Source organism: Pezoporus occidentalis, unplaced genomic scaffold (assembly GCF_034315485.1).
Source record: "Pezoporus occidentalis ecotype Australia unplaced genomic scaffold, CSIRO_AGI_Poc_V1 ctg95, whole genome shotgun sequence".
NCBI classification, from domain to species: Eukaryota; Metazoa; Chordata; class Aves; order Psittaciformes; family Psittacidae; genus Pezoporus; species Pezoporus occidentalis.
The window spans coordinates 1165083-1185446 of NW_026916315.1; the positions used below are offsets into that span (position 1 = coordinate 1165083).

At 42.2% G+C, this 20364-nt stretch overlaps 1 protein-coding gene across 5 annotated transcripts in view; it reads left to right on the plus strand.

Annotated features, from left to right (window-relative positions):
• Positions 1 to 20364, plus strand: part of OSTN (osteocrin) — a 104356-nt gene that overhangs the window by 31880 nt on the left and 52112 nt on the right. Inside the window, exon 1 of one of the 5 annotated variants that reach the window (XM_062606241.1) lies at positions 18817 to 18999. The exons of 3 other annotated variants lie outside the window; for them this stretch is intronic. The gene's annotated coding sequence lies outside the window, so the exon portion shown is untranslated. Of the gene's footprint in view, positions 1 to 18816; positions 19000 to 19152; positions 19315 to 20364 lie in introns of those variants that run through there. One more of the 5 variants, XM_062606243.1, reaches the window with a different exon arrangement.

Here is a 20364-nt window from a genome sequence, read left to right on the forward strand (position 1 = left end):
ATTTTTATTCAGCACAAGATTTAATTGCTCACAGACAAACCACCTAGACATTTGTGCCTGGGTGTTTGTGACTGGAATTGCTTGCTATCTGTGTGTTGTTTCAGAGCTGTTCAGCTGTCAACTGAGAGTTTGAGAAAGGAATAAGAATTTGTTCCCTTAGCACCTGCTGTCTGAGATGGGTCAGGACAGGTTTTACCCTCTGGTCATGTCTTGCCTCTTCCATTTTTTTTTTTTTTCTCCAGTTATTTCTTCCAGTAACTTTTCCTCTTCTGCCAGCCTGTTTGTGAAGGGTAGTGGTGGATGGGGTAGGAAGATGTACTGAATTAGCTTCACCTAAAATGAGAAGCTGTAGCACTGAGAGCTTAAGTGTCTTGCTGGAGAATGCAGAGATAATCTGTGACAGAGGGAGAAATAGCCACAGTCCCTGACTTGGAGGCACCAGGGTGGCTTGGCCATGCAGATGAGCTTTATGCTAGCTAGCTTGGCAGCAACACAGCTACAGCATAGCCTACCTGCCAGAGCTTTACAGCTTGCTCTCAAGTCTGCACCCCTATGTATTATACTGTTACCACATCCACTGTAGCTATTTGAGGATAACTCATAAATATCCGTACACACTGGTGTTCCAAGACTTGAATGAATGTCACTGTCTGCCAGAAATAAGTTACATATACTCCCAATCGACAGCAAAATATGATCCTCAATCATGTGTACATTTCTGTCTTTAATTCTTACCTGCCTCTTCAGAAGCCTTGAAGTTGAGTTAATTTTACAAATTAAAAAACACTAGCACTTAAAAAATGTGCTGCATCATAGTCAAGCTATGTTGTCTCATAGCACTCAAAGGCATGTTTCAGTGCTCTATTGAGTTGGCGCCTTGATATCTACTGAATGTTTAGACATCTTTGTAAAGGACCAGCTTTGTGCCAGTCAGTGAAGGTTGATGGAGCTGCACACGCAATTCAACAGATTTATTTCGTTAGAGCAATCCAAGCAGATGAACCTTAGCAGTATCTTTTCAAAGGTGTCAGCAGAGAGCTGGTATTTTCAGCAGCCAAACCATCAAACCATTTTTTTACTAGTGTGGTCTTGCAGGAGTCACTGCATCTTTCAGTACCTCAGTTAACTCACTTGCTGAATGGCAGTGACAGTGGTTGTCTTCCTTTGTGAAGCCCTCAGAAATCACTGATGCTCCCTGCAGACAGGCACTGCCAGCTCCCAGGAGGTCTCTGCAGGTACTGATCATTTACATGCATCAGAAATGGAAGAGGAATCCAAGAAATCCCAGGCAGGCCTGCTCCCAGTAGCCTCCTTCCCATCATGGCACAACTTCCAATACTCTTTGCTTAAGTATTAATTAAAAACTGCTTAAATAATTGGCTTGGTTGGACTGCCCATTCCATCAAGGCTTCTAGGTTTTTTGGTTGTGTTTTTTTTTTTCTCCTTTCTTTTCTTTTTTCCTTTTAAATCAAGGCAATGTGTTAACTGTGGTGACTGTGTTGACATTGCACAATGTAGAACCACTCGCTCCTGTATCAGGGCCTTTCACTGCCTTTTGCATAGGAAGTTGCTGCAGAAACATGTTGCTGGGACATTGCACTTTATGCCGTCTTGTTGCATGGCTGGAGTCCAGGCCAGCACCCGGGAGTGAGTCAATGCATGAGATTAGTTTAATCCTCTCTGAGTATTCTGATGGTGGGGGGAAGGACAATGACCTACTGCCAACATTTATTTTGTCCACAAGTTCAGTTTAAATAGGGAAGAGAAAGTGGTTGTGGTGGGGAAAGGAGGGGGGGGGGGAACCTTCCTGGAATTCATTTCATCTGGAGTGTTGCCAAACCTGGGGGGGCAGCTTGAGAATGGGGAGTGAAGAAAAGGGGTGACAGAAGAGTGGAATGATGATTAGAAATCACAAATGAAAGAATCCCAAAGGGGGGGGGGGGGAGAAGAAAAAAAAACAAAAAAAAAACCTTCTCTGCTTCTCTGAATATGTGTAGGGAGCAAAAAATTCCTTGCCTTTTCTAAGGGTCCTATTCATTAGCAGATGCGCTTGCTCTGCTGCCAAGGGAAAAGCAGTACCCTGACCAGTCCTCCCCTCTCTCCTTCGGGAGGCATCTACTGACCCAACCTCGGTGTGAGAAAATACTGTGTCTCTCCTGCTGAACGTTCTGTTGTGCTACTGTTTGTTGCAGGGCTCTTCAGTCTCTATCTCCTTTCACTCCAGCTGCACCCTCACTGGCTGTCAAAGGTTCGCTACGGATGAATGTGCTCTTCTGTTTCTAAAGCGAGAAGCTCTCTCTTGTTTCGAAACACACCCAGGCAAGGTTCATGCTCAGCTTTCTGCTGTGACTCACGGACTGAAGCACACCCTTGCACACCTCTGCTGGCTCAGCATCCCACCTCTTGCCAGGGGAAGGTCTACCTCTCCTCCGGGGTGAACCTTGCCTCCCTGGTCACAGCTTCATCAGGGTCGGGGCGCTTACGGGTCTCCCAGCGGCAGCTCTGGCTCTGCGTCCCCGTTCCTGGGCAGCGAGGCCTCGCGGCTGGCACGCCCGTAGCGGCGGGTCCCCAGGGCGAGCCCCGGCCTGCCCCGGCAGCGAGCTGACAGCGCCACCTCGCGGCTCGCACCGGGAGCCCCGGCGCGGTCAGCAGCAGCGTTCTCGGGGACAGCGCTTCTGGTCTTGGGAGCAATGATCCCGCCTCGGACCCCGGCAGCAGCACACGGAGCGGGGGAAGCCCTTGCTGTAGTGTAATGAGCTCTCCCACTATGTCTTTGTCCTGCTTCCCCAAGTAACACACATCCCGTTCTCTTTGAAAACATTGTGAGTAAAGAAAGAAATTAATAGACAGCATATTATCCAAGGCGACCACTGGGTGAAGATAAAATAGATTCTAGCCACTGGTATGGAACCCTATGAGCACAGCTCTGTTACCCTTTAATGAGTGCACGATTATTTTTTTTAGTTTTGTGGGGTTATTTTTGCTGTGTGTGTTTTGTGGTTTTTTTTTTTTGGGGGGGGGGGAGAGTTTTGGGTTTGGTTTTATTTTTGGTTGTGTTTTTAGTGGTTTTGGTTTTTTGTTGTATTGGGGCTTTTTGGTTGTTTTGGTTTTTTGTTTTTTTGGGGGTTTGTTTTTTGTTTTTTTTTTTTTACAGATGTGATTTTCAGATCCAGATCTGGATCTCAAACTGAACTTCCTCACAAATCAGGTTTCTTTTGTTCTGGGACCCCATTTTAATTTGTGGGCAGTTAGGGAAACAGAAACATGTTTTCTGGAAGCAGTCTGGATGATGCTGGATCATTAAGTATCAACAGGAATGACTGAAATACCACATGTGAGTCCTAGTAGACACTGTAACAACTATGGAACACTGAAGCCTTCTTGTTGGAGTGCTACAAAATGCAATTGTTTAATTTAGTGGGACAGAATAAATGTATTTGGATGCTGGAAGTCTACTGATGTAGGTTGTTTCCTGCTGCTCCCGCCTCGGTGCGCTAGCTATCAAGCATGCTTTATTGCATTAATTTCTGCTGTTATTTTATATTACTTTTGAACACATCACCAGGGCTCTCTGAGAGTGGCAGAGCTGCAGTGGAATAAGATATCCATTTATGTAAGAATTGTCTGATGTAAGGGTGAAGACCACCTTGCTCTGCCCAGCCCCTGCCAATTGCCCTTGCTGTGTTTCTTCTGATGCTTATTCTTCACTGGGAGCAGAGTACCGAGGTTCATGGATTTCCAATTGATGTCATTTGGGAATCAGAAGTGCAGGAGTTGTGTAATCCCACAGAGGTTGTAGAGACTTTGCTGCTAGTTCAGGTGCACTTGGCCATTAGAATCCATACTGAGAGCCCTGGGATTCACCATCCCCCAGCCGATGGGACCATATGCAGTAACAGTTAAATCTGCCACATCTGAGTGTGACAAGACCAGACATGGTTATCCTGGGTTTTCAATTAGTTCACAGGAAGCTGTCAGGAAAGAAACATTCCTGGAGCAGCCCACCAGGTGTAGTTTAACTCCTCTGTATATTTTTTTAAAATTGATCTCAGATAATAACTCTGAAAGTGGAAATCCAGGGGCTGAAATTTACTGTGCAGTTCCATGGTAAAGAGTATGCGAGTATGAAAGGGGTAGAGAGAATCCTATGAGGCTGAGAGCTGCCAACAGATTTAAATTGTGTTAGATGTTATTGGTACTCAAACCTGAATCATTTTTCTTGTAACTACCTTATGTAGGAAAAGCATACTTCAGGGGTCGTTTTGCTTTACATTTAACAGTTTTGCAACCCTTCAAGCTATGTGCTTAACTTGTACTCCTTTTGCATACATATAACTGCTAAAGCAAAATTCCAGGCAGTGAATAATCTCATGCAACATAAATGCACAGGTTTGTTTTGGGAACTGATTTCAGGTATTCATAGTGTTAAATCCTACACAAAAATTAGGCAATAATTGAACACATACACTGTTATTTTGTCTACAAGAAGCTTCATTACTATTAGCTGTCTCACATGAAGGCTGAGCCAGGGGCACACATCAGTTGTGCGTTAATGCAGACCAACAGTCAGCATCAGAGTTGTGGGAAGGACACTGTGGCTTTAACACTGCAAGCAATATTTGGGGTATTTTATCATGTAAATATATCCAGCTGGGGACTGGTTAAATATCCAGCCCTATTTTCCTGCTGCCTTGCTGGACAGCCTACTCCAGAATGGAATAGTCATTACAGCTGTGAGTAAATTGGCCTTTCTCTGTGTGGCCATAGTCTGTTATAATGTGTGTCTCTTGTACGAGTTTCAATAGCACAAAGCGTAATGTGTGTTCTTGGCAAATTAGGCACCTGCAGATTGTCTAATCCAACAGAGTAATCAAGATTTTGCTGGCATCCAGCTCCAGTGAATGGCAGGATATGAGCACCAGTACAGGGTGCAAATGCTTTATTGCATGTTTAGGTGGTAAATGTGCAACATCATTTGCAATTATGTTGGTTTCTATTATTGTAATTATATTTAGGTTGTTACAGTGACTTACTATAAACCTGGTCAAGTATTTCAAGTTGGTGTTAACATGTTGCTTTTTTTGATCGACACCTTAGATCTTGGGGCACATAGTAGCAAGCAAATGCTGTTAGTGTAACAATGTGGGAAACAGAAGCACAACAGGCTTGTTCTCAAACTTGCTGGAGTGGCTTTGGTTTGTGTCTTGCTTTGAAAAGTGCCACTGAAAAAGCTCCATGCCCATCCCCTTGCCACATCCCTATGCAGCTCACTACAGAAGGACGAGGAGCTTGATCTAATTGTGATTTTTTTTTTTTTTTTTTTTGTTTTTTTCCTGGTAGTGACCTCTAAGCCAAGACCCATGACACTGAAACATGGGTATTTAGGTTCAATACCTTTTATCTGGCCAGGAATCAGCCAGTTTTCCACCAGGCACCTCTCCCTTCTACAAGACCAAGGAAAACCAGCAGTGCACCACTGCAGTGTAGGACCATCCAGGTTCATTTGTTGACACTTCTGTTCTTTATGTTTGCAGGGATGCCCAAAATCAGATGAAAGTACATGTGTGCTTAGGTGCTTTAGAGGGTTAACATTGCTCAAAAGAGGGGGAAGGGTCAGCTCATTTACTGGGGAAGTGTTTGAATGCTAGTTCTTGCAAATGCATAAAACACAGTGTTTATTCAACCAAGCTCCTTTGATGGGATTTTTCACTCAGCTGGCACTGGGCTTTGTTCAGATTTTTTCTCTAACCAGCTCTAGAGAATGTCCTCTCCACAATAGCAGCAACAGTGCAATTTTATTGTCTGTATGCACTTTATCAGGATCTGTCCCCTCTGGTGTACCATAGTGCAGTTTAGCCTTGCACCTCAGCCTTTTACACATACAGCAGCTAGCAAAGGGTTATGTCACGCTGGGTATGACAGTGAACTGTCTGCAGAGGCCAGCCTGTGTGGTTAGTAAGTTTTTCCCATGTGCCAGAAATGCCGGGGGGGGGGGGGGGTGGGGGGGAATCCTGGCCCAGGCTGACAGCAGTGGGAGTTTTGCCATTGACGTCAGCAAAGTAGTAATTTCACCCAAGTCCCCCAACAAGATGTGATGGACACAAACCAGGACTCTAGAACAAACTGTTCTGCATCCCATTACTCTTCCCCTGCACCAACCCCTCTCCCCATGCAGCATGTGGCATAATCTTGGGATATTCCTCAATGTACAAACACAGCACCTCTCCATTAGAAACTGGAGATAACAGCAACATCTCTGCCGAGTAACATTCCTTCATGTGCTCATCCTTGTTCAGGTCCTGTATTCCATGGAGTCCTCTGTATCAGTCTCGTTTGCTTAGTGCTACTTTCCGGAAGTACAGCTTCTGACTGAGGCTGGGGCAGTGTTTATATGCCCTCCCCTCTGTCTGCAGCAAATGCTTGGATAACTGACACAGCCCTGTATCTTCCTAGCGAAAAAAAAGCAAAAGCATTTATTTGAAAAGCAAGTCACTGAGGAGTGCTTATAAAGGCTCAGATTCATTCTGAGAGGTTATAAAGCCCTTCCTAAAGCTCATTAAGAACCTGCTGCACAAAGCGAGTTGCAGCTTTGTGACAAATTGTCTAGGACTGTCACACAAAGGCAGCTTAATGTGAACTGCCGTGTATTATTTAGGCTTGTGAGTGATGGAGGAGGAGAAGTGCTGGAAATGAGAAAGGGTATTAAGTGAAGGGAAATTGTGTCCTGGGCTTTTGGCCGATAATGGGCTTTAGCATAGATCACTTGAATGGCAGGCTGTTAGGCCAGCCTTAGATCTATAGGCTACTTAAAAATAGCAGCATCTTAATAATTTAAGACAGTATTAGTATCAATACATGTTAAGTGACCAGAAATAGGCTGGTGTAATTCCAGGAGCCTTCTGCTATGTGACTGGACTCAATGTCAGAGGAGAGGATGTGGGGCATTCTTAAAAACTGGAAAACATCTAGAATGAATTAGCCGTGGGAAGATTTCCTCTCTTTATTGAATCTGCATATATAAGAATGCACATATATTTTAGCAAACATATTTCTGTTCTGGTTTCAGGTCTGTATGATTGATTTGTAATTTATTAGGGATTTAAAACTGTCACAGGAGGAAAAAGAAGTTATTTCTGTAGTGCAAGCAAAGGACTGCCTGTTGATTTAAGGTCTGTTGTGGTGAGTGATTGTATTTGCTTCCTACAGCTACTATACGTGTAGGCAAATATAGAATTATGTGGTAGACATGCTAAATGTTTATGAGTTTTTCAAGGCTAACCACAAAGTGAAAATGAAAAACAGAAGGCAAATAAACTCTTGTTCTTCAGGCTTTCCTCTGACTAATGGAAGGAAATATCTCTAGTCTGGTTAGTGATTCACTGTCCACAACAGAGGCCCCTGACCCAGCCTGCTAGTTATGTTAGAATTTAGCCCTTGAAATTATCAGATCTGGTAATTCCTGCTTTCCTTACCAGAAGGTGCCAACACAAAGTAATTGGGAGCCTTTGTGCTCTTGGCTCTGGTTGCAACTCCTTTCCTACCATATCCAGGAATGCACTTTGGAGTTCCCAGATCACCACCCTGCAGAAAGCTGGGACAGTCCTTTGTGATCTTCCTCTCAAAGCTGCTACTCAGGCTCCAAAAGGTACCTTTGCTTCTGCATATCTGTGCATGTAGATATTACACCTAAAACTTAAATGGGGTAGCAAGAGTGAAATACAGGCTCTTCAGCTGCAGAAAGTGTGTAGATAGCTTGGATATTTCTCTTTGTTACTACTTGCTGGATGCCCCGCTACCATCTGGCAGAGGGAAATGGTGCACATGCATGCAGATACCCACGTGTATCGCTTAGGAGCAACGCTTAGTGTTGTGTGCAGAATGTTTTTCTTCCTTAAGAGGCAGTATGCTTCAGAATTTGTAAGTCTTAACAGTTCATGCTAAAGGGATCAAGAACCTAATGGAAAAACTAGTGTTGGAAAATGCGTATGTGCATATCACACCAGAGGGTTGGTGTTGCTTTGCTTATTAGATCTGCTGGTCCTTGAGAGTGATGGAGCACTTTACCAGATCAGCAAGATCAAGGAAGCTAGAAGGTTTAGGTTTCAACCTACCAGCAAAGGGGGAAACCTAAACCTATCAGACAGAGGAAAGAAACATTTTAAGAGGGGAACATGAAGATAAGAATTTGCTGCTTGTCAACATTTGCTCTGAGAGGGATTTGACCAACATTAAGGAGGACTGGCACTAGCAGATGTCAACTTTGCGCTGGAGAGAGTAGTCAGAAAGATAGAGCCAGCCTTGTTAAAATCACATCTGTACTGTCATGTGCACCAAAGAACCCAAAAGAGTATGGTTTGTTTCTGTAATGTGACTTACAGGGCCAAATAACGCTTCTCCAAACCTTTGGCTAACAGGCATAAAGTTATCTTTAAACAGAAGCTGTCAGTGAGAAAAATCATTATATGTTTAGTTTGGAGATCTGTATCTACATTAACATTCCTAACCTGTATGACTAAAATATGCCACTTCTGCTTTTTCTCTTTAAGCCTCACTGAGTCTTTGCCATTTTTGTGGTCTATTTGCCTCAATTAAACTTTGTTTCCAAAATTTGGCTAGTCGGTTCCCCTTTGATCCACAGGCCTTTTTAATGACAGCATCAGTAAAAGGAAAAATGACAATTTGTTTGCCATTTAATCTAATGTGGCATGTCTGGGGGTATTTTCCCCAAACCCACACATTTTCAGCTTTCCACGCATTTGGAGGTTGTGGTTTTTTTTTCGCTGTACCACTTCTGTTGTTTTAGCACCTGGTTAGGTGACCATTACCATGTCTCTAAGACATTTTATTCTAAATTACTGGGTATTCATTGCTGAGTTCATAGGATTATTTTGTCCAGAATATAAATGAGCTGCTGTTTGGGACTATCTTGATCACTGCTTTTAACTCCCCTGATACACTGAATTCCACAGTTAGACTTAATATGTTTCTTGCTTCACAAATTTATAGTCTAAAAGAAGATAAGCCAGAAAAAAAAAAAAATAAAATTTGCAAATGGAAACAGAAACTCTGTTAAGTGTTCGTGAAATGTTTGAAGGCAGTTTATGGCCTTTTGTCAGGAAGGAGCACACTCAGGCCCATCTCCATATAGAAGAATGTTTTTTGCTATTAATTACACTTGTCTGCTGCCTGGTGCATCTGCCAGCCTTTTGCATTTGCTTCTCTTAAGGAATAGAGGCACTGGAAACCTTTTGTTCTTCCTCTCCAGGCTGGCAGTGGGCTGCATTCTACCTCATGATATTCTGATGAAAGGCATCTGGTCAGCACAGAGTTGAACTGCTGTTTGTCTCCTGGCTTCTGCCAGTGATTTGTTCTGCCAGCAGGCTCCTTATCCCTGAATTTCAAAGGAAATGAGTACCTGCAAGTGTAGCCCAGCAGCACGGAGGGCTAACGAATGTTTGCAAAATGTTGTGAGATCCATGGGTGTAAAGTGCTGTATGACTTCCTGAAAACTCTATTTGTCTACAGCTCTATGGGATTCAGCTCATGACTCTGATTCTCTTTACTGTTTTCACTAAGCCCCTTTCTTCAGTTTGCAGGGTTCTGCAGTGTATGGTGGAGCTCAACAGCTGGAGACAGTGCTGGCTTGAGCTGATGCATGTCATGTTACCTGGTCTTATCCCTGTGATGTGCAGCCCCAAGTTAATGTCCCCTCTCTGAGCCAGGAATTCAAGGACTTCATTTTGAGACTGCAGCTTGCCTAGGTCTGGCTCCAGGGGCTGCTCATGTATCACTGGTTTGGGAAAAACTCCATTATTCTCCATCACACGAAGCTGCTCCTTGTGCCTGTTGTGCCAAATTGAACTCTCTCTGTTGGCCACAATAATCCCTCCTTGTTCTCCATCAGCTTGATTTTCTTTTGCTGTAAGAAAGACTGATGCGTCAAGTGTTTCCCATGCTGTCACACTTTAGGGTTAACTCATGATGGTGAGCTTTACTGGCAGATCCCTGCTGGTGAGGAAGCTCTGCTGGATCTGAGGTGGGGATGGCACTGTGCTCCTGAGATTCTTGAATACAGCAGGGTCAGTGTCTTGGAGGCCCAGAGCTTTCTTCAACACCAATGGGAAGAAGAGGAGTCTTGTTGGAAGTGCTGAGTAAAGCCCTATCCTGTCTTTCTTCTCATGGAACAGAGAAAGGATATTGTGTACCAGGCACTCCCCATTGCCAGCACAGGCATTTCTGCAGAAAACAAAGCCTGTCTCAGAGTTACTCCCCTGAGATGTGTAACTGTCAGCACAGTTTTTATCACAAAAAAAAACCAAACAAAAACAAACCCAAATGAAAGGTGTTTTTTTTTAGCTATTTTGCTTAAAGAATCAGTATACTTAAATTAAAAAGGACTTTCATTTCATATTTTAGAAGAACCTTTTTTGAGTCTATTTTCTTACTGAACTTCTAAGCCTAAGGAAAAGCTACCAAGTGAGGTATATTTTTAAAACAATGAAAAAACAAAGAGCAAAGCAAAGGTTTGCTCTACTCAAAGCAATCACAAGCAACACTTTCTTTGGCATCAATTCAGGTAATTGTTGTGACATATTAGTGACTTACAGTTTAAAAATCCAGGTCTCAGAGTGAGGGTGATTAGATAAATGGGTGTTTCCAGTTGAAACAGACCTTGTTAACAGCATGTGGCATTTGTGTTCCTCTTAGATCACTGGTTTATGACCAGAAGCTCTCTTCCTTGAAACACAGCTGCAGTTTTTCAGTATACACCTGACAACACTTAGTTTCAATGACTCTTTCTCTGGCTCTGCCACAGACTGTGTGTTTTGCTTTTGAGCATCTCAATTTATCAGTGGCCCACTTCCCATAGAGCAGGGTTCTCTGCCGTCTTTTGTTAGTCTCTGGGAAGGATCTGGGGAAGTTGGAGTAGATTCACCAGTACAAAACAGCAATGAGTATGTGCAAACAGTTGCCTTGTGTCTAACGGCAGTTCCAGCAAAGATTTCTTACAGAAAGGTAGCTAAGCCCAAGTATGGATTAACTAAGAAGGGTCTGGAATCTGCAACACTGGAGGTATTTTTCTGTATGGGGCTGACCTCCTAGGATTTCTCCTGGCCCGAGTTTAATCTCAAACTCTGTGAAACCAGGACAAATAGTCATAAGCACAATAATGCCATACCCTCAGGTTCTCTTGACATTACCATGAAACACTTCATAAATGGATAACCTTGAAATAGTGGGTTTTCATCTTGCAAACTGAACCCATCACAGGATATTTACCATCATTAGGTGTTTATGCTTGTTTGAGACTCCTTTCAATCACTGGGAATGGCTACAGGTTTAAGAACTCTGTACTGCTATAATCCTCTTCACAGCTTAATATTATTCATATCCTATATTTTGAATAATATCTACATTTAATGGCAACAATACCTGAAGTCAATGAAATGCAAACACAATTTTAGCCATTGGAGAAGAAAATATTAATGAACAGTCCATTAACTCCCAAAGCTTTAGCTCAAGTTTGGGATGACAGCTCCATCCTCCTTCTAATTGAATGTGCCCCCAGCTTGACTGCGACAGAAAAATAAGTTAATCTTAGTGGAAAAATTTTGGTAGGCTGAATTCTGTATTGATGTAGTATTTGGTTGATCCAAAAAGTAATAAAAGTTGTCCTCGTCACTGGATGAAGACAACAGGAGAAGGCTGTAACTCAGGAAGACCCAAATGGGTCTTGCACTATCCATCATCAGTTTGGGGATGGGCGCTGTATTTTTTTACTATGATTACATTTTACCTCTAGGAGTTATTTTATAGTTTCTGCTTTGCAGTCATTGTGATGAACTTGCTGGAGTGGATATTAATTTTGGGTTTGCTGCAGCAGAGCTTCTATCTCAAGACACTCAGCTACCTTTCTTTCTTGGTGTTACAAAGCCATGTCTATCTAGATGCAAACTCTAGTAATGTGAATAAAGAGGGATAGCATGTTTGGAGGGTGAATGATAACATCTTTCACCAAGAAATTAGAAGCTTTTTGTTTCATACATAATAACATGAAGCTGTACAAATGTGGCTTGTCTTCAGATACTTTCTTGTAGCACCTCTGTAATGCAGGAAAATGGAATCTTTTACTGTGTGAATATTAGTAAAATGCATCTCTAGTTTTAAGAGGTTTTCTCTATAATCCTTATTTTATTTTCAAACTGAAGAATGTGAATCCTTGTTAAATAACCTTTTCTGATTGTTGCTAAATTCCAGGGATTAGGGCTAGTACTGCAAGACAAAAGGGAAAAAATAAAAAGCATTCTGAATTAAGAGTCTGAACCCTTGGTTTGCCATGGTAGGTATCAGAAGGAGGTCCACAATACTAGCCAGAAATGTTTGTTTTGACATAAAATTGCAACAGGCATAAAAAGCATTTTTGTTTCTGGGAAAGTGTAAATAAATTACTTCTAGAATATCTTCTGCTAAAAGAGAAGATGGAAATCAGCATTTGAAAACTCACTGGATCCTATGTGAGTTTGTATAATATCTCATACAAATGCAGAGGCTGCAAGACTCTGGTCTTCTACCAAAAGTGATGTCCCTTAAGTCTGAATCATGAAGAGTGCAGTCGAAGAGGTTATTGAACTACTGTCTTTGATCCTCCTTTGACTTCATCTAGAAGAGATTTGTTGACTCCCTTAGCTCAGTTGTGGTCTTGCCTAAAACCTGGAGCCAAAGCTCACCAAAGTTAATGGAGTTCTTTCTCTTAACTTTAACAATCCTTGAATCAAGCCTGCTAAGAGAGTCGAATGATGTCTCTACCATGAAAGTAAATAAATGTCCCTATAAAAAAGAGTGCAAAACTTGATGAAGTTGTGAAATACAATCAGTATTTCTCCATGTTCAGTTGTGTAACTGTCAGTGCTGTTCTCATTTCTCAAAGCTTTGGTACGATTAGTTCCCTGTACGTTATCCAAGAGATTTTAGGGGATATAGGAAGTTTCAGTATCCATAGACAACAACTGGCTTTCTGACATACATGTCTGCATGAAGTAGGATTTCTCCTGCAGTTCAGGAGCATCATTATAACTTTTGTTTCAATACTTCAAAAGTGTATGTCTGTTCATCCTCAGTAATCCTGCAGGGATGTGCAATGTTTTCATTGTGTTTTTCAAGTTGCTGTGGTAACAAGGAGATATTCCACTTATTATTTTCCACGTGCCAGATCTGTGCCCTGGCTATTGGCCCAATTTTATGAGGTATTTAATACCACCTGTGTGTCATCAGCTCACACGTAAACCAAAAGTTACTGAGGGCGTTTAGTCAACCTCACTGCTGTGAAAATGGTTGCATGCCTATTGATAGCCAGGGAAGAATCTGATATGCCTTTTTGGCTGCAGGTATCTGCCAAGTGGTGCAAAATGTCAGGCAGGCCAAGAGCAGAACATGTGGGAAGTCAGGTGGAGATGTCTTCTGTAACAAGGGAAATGGAGGGAAATCAGCTTCCACTTTTAATATCTAGAGTTTCGTGTTTTTTTTTTTTTTGTTAGTGTTTTTTTTTTTTTGTGTTTTTTTTTTTGTTGTTGTTTGTGTTTTGTTTTTAACAGGCTTTGTCCCATGATTTGTACTTTGATTTCTTGGGTAGAATACCTGGAAGGGTATTCTACCTTTTCAGTGTCAGCTGGGCAGGTGTTGCTTTGTGTAGGATCTCCACAGTTAGAGCACACTTGAAAGCCAGAGATGGGCTTCTCTGAGTGCTGTCTTTCGCTATGTGGCCACATGATCTCGTGTAGTAGCTCCTTTGGTCATGCAGTGTGAAGCAGGATAGGTACTTGTCCAAATTGCCACATTCCCTTGTGTTGCTATTGAACTAAAGTTACCTATTCCCTTTCTGTAAATCTAGTGTTCCTGTGATTTTACTGTCCTTTCTCAGCACATAGAGTTCATTATCTGAAACTGTGTGGCAGAGCTTTCTGGGGACTAAATTATGCCATATCAAGGTGCACAGAAAATTATATCAACAGAGACATATTCTATAGAAACTTCATACCAATTCCACTTTATCCTGCCAGTCACTGCCTGCTGCTCAAGGTAACAGTTTGCTACTATAGACTCATCAACTTTGTATATGGTCAAAGTAAGACTGAGCCTCTAACTAAAGCATGTTCTGATGCTACCTGCAGAATGTTACTTTGTCAGTGTTGCTGCCCCTTTCTAGTGAAGGCTGTGGACTTACTCAACCCAGATTGCACTGTATGTGCGTTCACTTGACTAAAGCAAACTGGAGAGCAGTAGAGATAGATGCTGCAACTGGCAACTGCTGGGGTTCCTACCATCACTCTTTTTCTTTCTGCCAGATCTGTGGAAACTTCCAGGTTAGGAATTCCGGAAGATTCAACAGTGATGGCTATATTTTGCTTAAGAAACCATTGTCTAAAATTCATCTTTGACCAGGGAATTGCCTCATAGGAGGGGCAGGCACACTGTGTGTGGTAAGGATGGGTATTACTGGGAGCCCTCATGTGCTAAGTACCTGCAAACACTAAGGAATATGTGTAAATAATGAGGTGTAGCATACCAGTTAGAGTATGCTCTAAGTGCTGGCACCAGACAGTTCATGGCCTTGCATAACTTTGTGTTGGGCTGAAAGCATCTGACTTCTGACTGATAAATTACCATTTTCTTAATGCTTGACACAGAACTCACACTCTGTTTCCAGCTTGATGTACATGTGCTATGGAATTGGCATTATGAATCCAAATGTCACTAGAAATTTTGTGCATTTTCTCATTATTTACTTGTGCAGAACAGCTTTATGCTGCAAGATGGAATAATGACTCTCAGCTGTATGAAGCTCTTCTGTATTTCCCTTTCAAGAGGTTGCACAAGTACTTGGATAAAATCCTATGAAAGGAGGGATTGCCAGAGTGAGGTCCCATGGAATTAGCTATTTTTAAAATTTATTTAAATTGATTTTTGTCAAGATGCTAATTTCTAAAAAGTATCCTTTCCAAACTTTGTTATTGCAAACCTTCTATTAATTGACATTAGTACATGTTCAATGCTTTCACGAGTTGTTTAAATGAATGATACTTTAAAAGCTCTCATGCTGGAGCAACTAGAGAAATATGTATTTTCTGATAAAAAGGATACACCTGAATGTTGTTTTACATTATCAAGTGAGAGAGGGGAACATGGGCTTACTAGCCAAGGTTCTGGGAAACTCTGATGTTCTGCACTGTGTTGTGCTTTGGGCTTCTTTTGTGACTATGGGAAAACTGCTTGGGTTTGGATAAATGCTCGCATTGCTGTATATCAACAAATTACTGCATGTCATCTGAGTCATGGTCGTTGTCTTATGCAGGGGCTCAGGTCTCCATCTAAAGTCATGCTGCACTGGTGAAACTTCCTTTATTGCATGCTAAGTCTTACTGCTTTACATTTGCTGACAGTCAAGAGCCTTTATGGAGGCAGCTCACCCAAATCAGTTGGTGCATGGTAGTTTACTGGTCTCTCTGAGTGAATTGTATGTTGAGCAGAAGTTTACTTTTGCTATGCCCTATGGCTGGAGCAAGGTGCAGTGGAAGGCCAGCCTGAATATAAAGCAAGGTTTTTGCCCTGCATGGCCTGTGTTTCTCTGCCGATGTGAATCAGCTGAACTTCAAACTGAGCTTAAGTGTGTGGGTTATTTTGGAGCTTAGTTTGAGTATAAATCCTTGCCTTTGTTTTCCACCTCTAAACTAGGGAAGGCCACACATCCCCATCAAACAGCTGAATTGTGAGGATAAGTGTATAAAAAGCCAAGACCTGAGAAGTGCTAATTGCACTCAGTTGATATCGCCATGAACATTTTATTCTATGCCCATGCCATCTTATATGCTAAGAAGCAGGCCAGAGTCACTCCTAGATCAAAAGTAGAGAGTTTTTTTTGTGTTTTTTTTTTTTTTTCCCCTGATTTCCCCACACAGTAACCAACACCAAGTACTGGCACACAGTGATCATTTTATTCAGAAATGAAGGTGAATGCTTTGAAAAGAGTGCCATGGAAGGGTAGAGCAGAACCTGGTTTTAAGACAATATTGGCTGTAGTTGCATCTAGTCCTGTGTAGTTTATTGTCAGGTTCACTTGCAGAAGGTTGGAACACAGAAGCCCTCAGTGGCTCTTCCAGCCCAGATGCATGATTGTAGGGAAGTCACACATCCCTCTACCTCCATGTTTAGTAGGTAATTACATCCCACTGTTGTAAAGTGCTGTGAGACCTTCCAGTGAGTGCTAGGTGTGTGATTCATTATCTTTATAGCAACTATACAACGTATTCTGCTTAGCACCACAAGTACTGTAGTTCCAAAGGCTTGGCAGCCTGCCATTACAGGTCACTGTAGCTCTTCATGTACCGGACAGTCACAGCCATCATTGCTTACCTTCTAGTTCAACCCAACTTCATGGGTATTTGTATAGGAAAGAATGGGCTGGAGTTAAGTGATAGATAAGTTAGGTGAGATCATGTCTGGGGAAGGCACATCTTGAATAAAGATCACCAGTCTCACATTTGGTTTCCTTAGTGATACTACAAATAGCAAAAGCAAGCCAGAGAAGATTTCACGAGAGTGTTAAAACTGTGCTTCTCTCCGGTCATGAGGATGTAAATCTGTCCAGTTTGGCATGCAGGTGTATTTTCAGAAGAGCATTAAGCACGAACTTGCAAAGCACAGATGGTCTAGATACTGATGAATCCCCTGAACCTGGGACCTCTTTCTCCACATGTACTGCTGTTTCTTCTGGATTTTGAGGTAAATAAGAGTTTGTTGTGATTTGTGTTTTCTACAGTCATGTAAGAGAAATGGAAAAATTAACACTTTTGAAACTTCACAGTCCAGTATAATGTAGATACGGGGGAATGAAACAAGAAATATGCAAGAATGAAATCATTGTTAGATGGGGTTGGTGCCATCCAAATTCCATGTATTAGACAATCTAGGTCTTAAAGATAGTACTGATCAGCAGAGATGAATGTGGGCAATAAAAGTAACTGAGCTTGTTTCTGTGAAAGTCAGCAGCATGAGGTGAGCTGAACTATGTAGAGCTAAGCTATAAAACTGGGAGGTTCTCAATAATAGATTCTGTGTACAGAGCCCAGAAATGGGCAGTGTCCATGATCTGACTGGGGTCTGGTCAGTTAGATCAGAATAAGCCTGACTGCATGCCAATAGCATAGAAGAGAGAGCAACACTGTGCAGCACCACCTATACCCCCAGCTGATCTATCATTTACATCACACCATTCTCATGCTCTGTGAGTTCTTTGCAATTCCTCATGGTTTCTTCTTGCTGGATGTGTTCATCATCACCTTGTGAGACTAATGAACCTATTACCAGAAATTCTGACAATTATTTGGAAAATCAATGAAGCAAAGAAAGGCTGTTAGCATTTAATATGCTGTGCAAGCACACTACCTTAGAAGGCCATTGTTGACAGAAGGAACTATTTTCCTCTTCTCAGTGCTATGGCTGGAAGCTGTTAATGTCATGCAGCACTATGCAGGCCAAAGAGAAATGAATGGTGTGAAACCTGCCAAGTTTTATTCAAAGGGCTGGTGTCCATATCAGAAACTTTGCCACCCCAGTGAACTTCTAGGAAGGAGTAGAAAACAAGTGGGAAAAGAGTTTTGTACAATCATTTATGTGTGGTTGAATTTTTAGCAAATTCTCATTTTTTAAATGAACTGAAACACCAGCAGTGCAGCCTTGGATGTTCAAACATTGTTGGTCATAAGGTGGCTATACTCCACCAATGTAAGCACAGTTGGGTGTATTAGGCAGGTGACCTGTGAAAATAGGCCTGTTCTTATCCCACTGTGAAAGGTGCTGATAAATAACTGGAAATGGAAATGCAGTGCGCAGTAGAAAGGCTCTGGAAACTGAGTGAAGGCTGACAGTGCCTAGGATGGAGAATTGGTAGGACAGGAAAGAATAGCTAAGGAAGACTAAAGGAAGAATAGCAAAGTCTCAAAAGTAGCCCAGGTCAGAGCAAGAACTGATGCTGGCCAGGTACACTGGAGTGAAGAGCCAGCACAGATGACAGTGATTAGCTCCTTCTGTGTGATCTAATCAATCTTCCTAAGAGAATGACTAGGTAGTGTGAAGGGCAGGGCAGAGCAAGCTGGGGGAGGAGACCAACCCTGTTGTGAAGAGCTTTGAGGTATAGGGCCAGAGCTGACATAGAGTTAAGACTCTGAAAGGGCATAGAAGAGTGTCATTGCAGAGGCAGGAGAAGAGGAAGCATGTTTGAGATCCCTGTGATGCAAATTACTGATGGTTAATAATTCTGCTGGTACCAAAAGGCATTTGCCAGGTTAGGTCTCTCTGTCCTGTGCTTTCTATGGTGCTATGATAAATATCATTGTCTTGACCAAAGGCAGAAATCAGCCTGAGTGGGGAAAGAAACATGAGAAGATGAGAATAAAAATAGATGTGCGCTTCTCAGTCAGCCTGCTCTGGAGATGACAGCCCGTACAGAGCAACTGCCTTCTTTGGGGCTGGTGGAGGTCTGCTTGGGCTTAGCATGGTCAGTTCTGTAGATCTGAGCAAGCAGCACGGACTGTAAGTGGAAACAGCATCCCATGTTCTTTGTCACACAGTACCTAGAAAAAGCTTACCCAGAGCACACTCATGCCATGTCATTCAGAGTGCTTCCCTGCTTCTCCTCCTCATTTGTGGTGCCTTTGAGCATGCCCCGGATCATTTGGCAGGAGAGCTGAGAGATACTGCAGGAATGTCTGAAGGGGTGTCCTGCCAGGCTCTGTGAGGAACTCCTGCGAACCCAGGGAAACAAGGGACAAGACAGCCACTGAGGACAGAACCGGACTGAGCTGCTTTGTTCTCTTAGACTGTAGAAACAGGATAATTTCCCCAGAACCCTCCAACTCAGCCTCGTATTTGGACAGTCTGCTGGGCTTCCTGTACACCTGTGTATTCTCATTGAGCATCTTAAAAGCGTTTTGGCCAGCACCACAGGTAAAAGTTCTCTTCTGTTACTAATTTTCTTTTTCCTGCATTTTAATTTAATTTCCCTTATAATTCCTTCTTTTTCCACTGCACATTTCCCCTTGAAAGCTAAGATTTCACAAACGGATGCATATTCTTCCTCCCTAAGTGCATGTAGCCTCTTCTCTGCTGTTTGAAGAAATCAGCATTTCAGCTGAAGTACACCTGCAATTTCCATTAATGTAACAGAGTGAAATTGACCCGTTGGTAAAGAGAAAGAAGCTCTGAACTCCTTTCCTCTGACAACAGATCTCAGGGGAGGAAAAGAAGAAGACCCAGAACGTGGTAGGGAAGTCTGTTTTCTAAGCATTGGCAATATATAGCTGTTGATGGAGCCTGCATGTTCAAATCTTTCTCATGTACTTAAGCCTAGGCTTGCCATTAGGTGTTTTGCTCTGAAGAGGCATGCAATGCAAACCCACTGATTCTTGCTAGGGTATTTAATCCTGTATTGGTATCACCCATAGATATGTGACCCAGATGGATGAGCTAAAAGCTTCTGCAAATCAAAGTGTGTGTACTGAAGCTGTATAGATTGGAGGAGAAGGAGAAATGAGGGGATGGGAGGAGGGGAAAGAAGTGCCTCATGTTGAGTGGCAAGACATAAGCAAGCAACTTCTGCTAATGGTTGTGTATGTCCTGATTGTCCATATAGGGCATCTTACTCCAGGGTTGCATTTTAGGATTTCAGTGTGGACAGAAATACATTACCAGTGAATAAGTTTAAAGCAGAGAGAAATGATGAGCAAATGGGAAGTTTGCTGCTTAATAGTGAAATGCAAAGGTGTAATTCTGGTCCCCCAATCTAGTAAAACTGGTTAAATTCTGACAGAATCTGTAAGTGAAGAGCAACTTGAAAATAAAAGTTTTAAACAATTTAAGTACCATATTCCAATCAACTTATTCTTAGCAAAATGAGTCAAGTTATTTGTTAAGAATAATGTTCATGAGGAAATAATGTCTCTATGTTTTCTTAATTTATCTGTTCTTTCCTAGTATACTTCTTGTTTGCCAAATAGTTTGGAAACTTGCATGTGTAGAGTACATCTGCTTTTGTTCATGCAAGCTGTTCCTTGTTTGATGTTTGTGACATATCCAGATGATGGAGTATTTTCCTTCACCTCTGAAGGGGGTGACTGAAGTGTGAAAGTAGGGCACTGTCAGTAAGGCTTACAGAAGAGCACGTTAATTTGGATGAAGAATAAGACAAAATCTCCAAAGACTTTCGATTTCAAGTGTTTCGTATACTGTTAATTTGGATGAAGAATAAGACAAAATCTCCAAAGACTTTCGATTTCAAGTGTTTCGCATACTGTGTCCTGTTAATAGATCAAG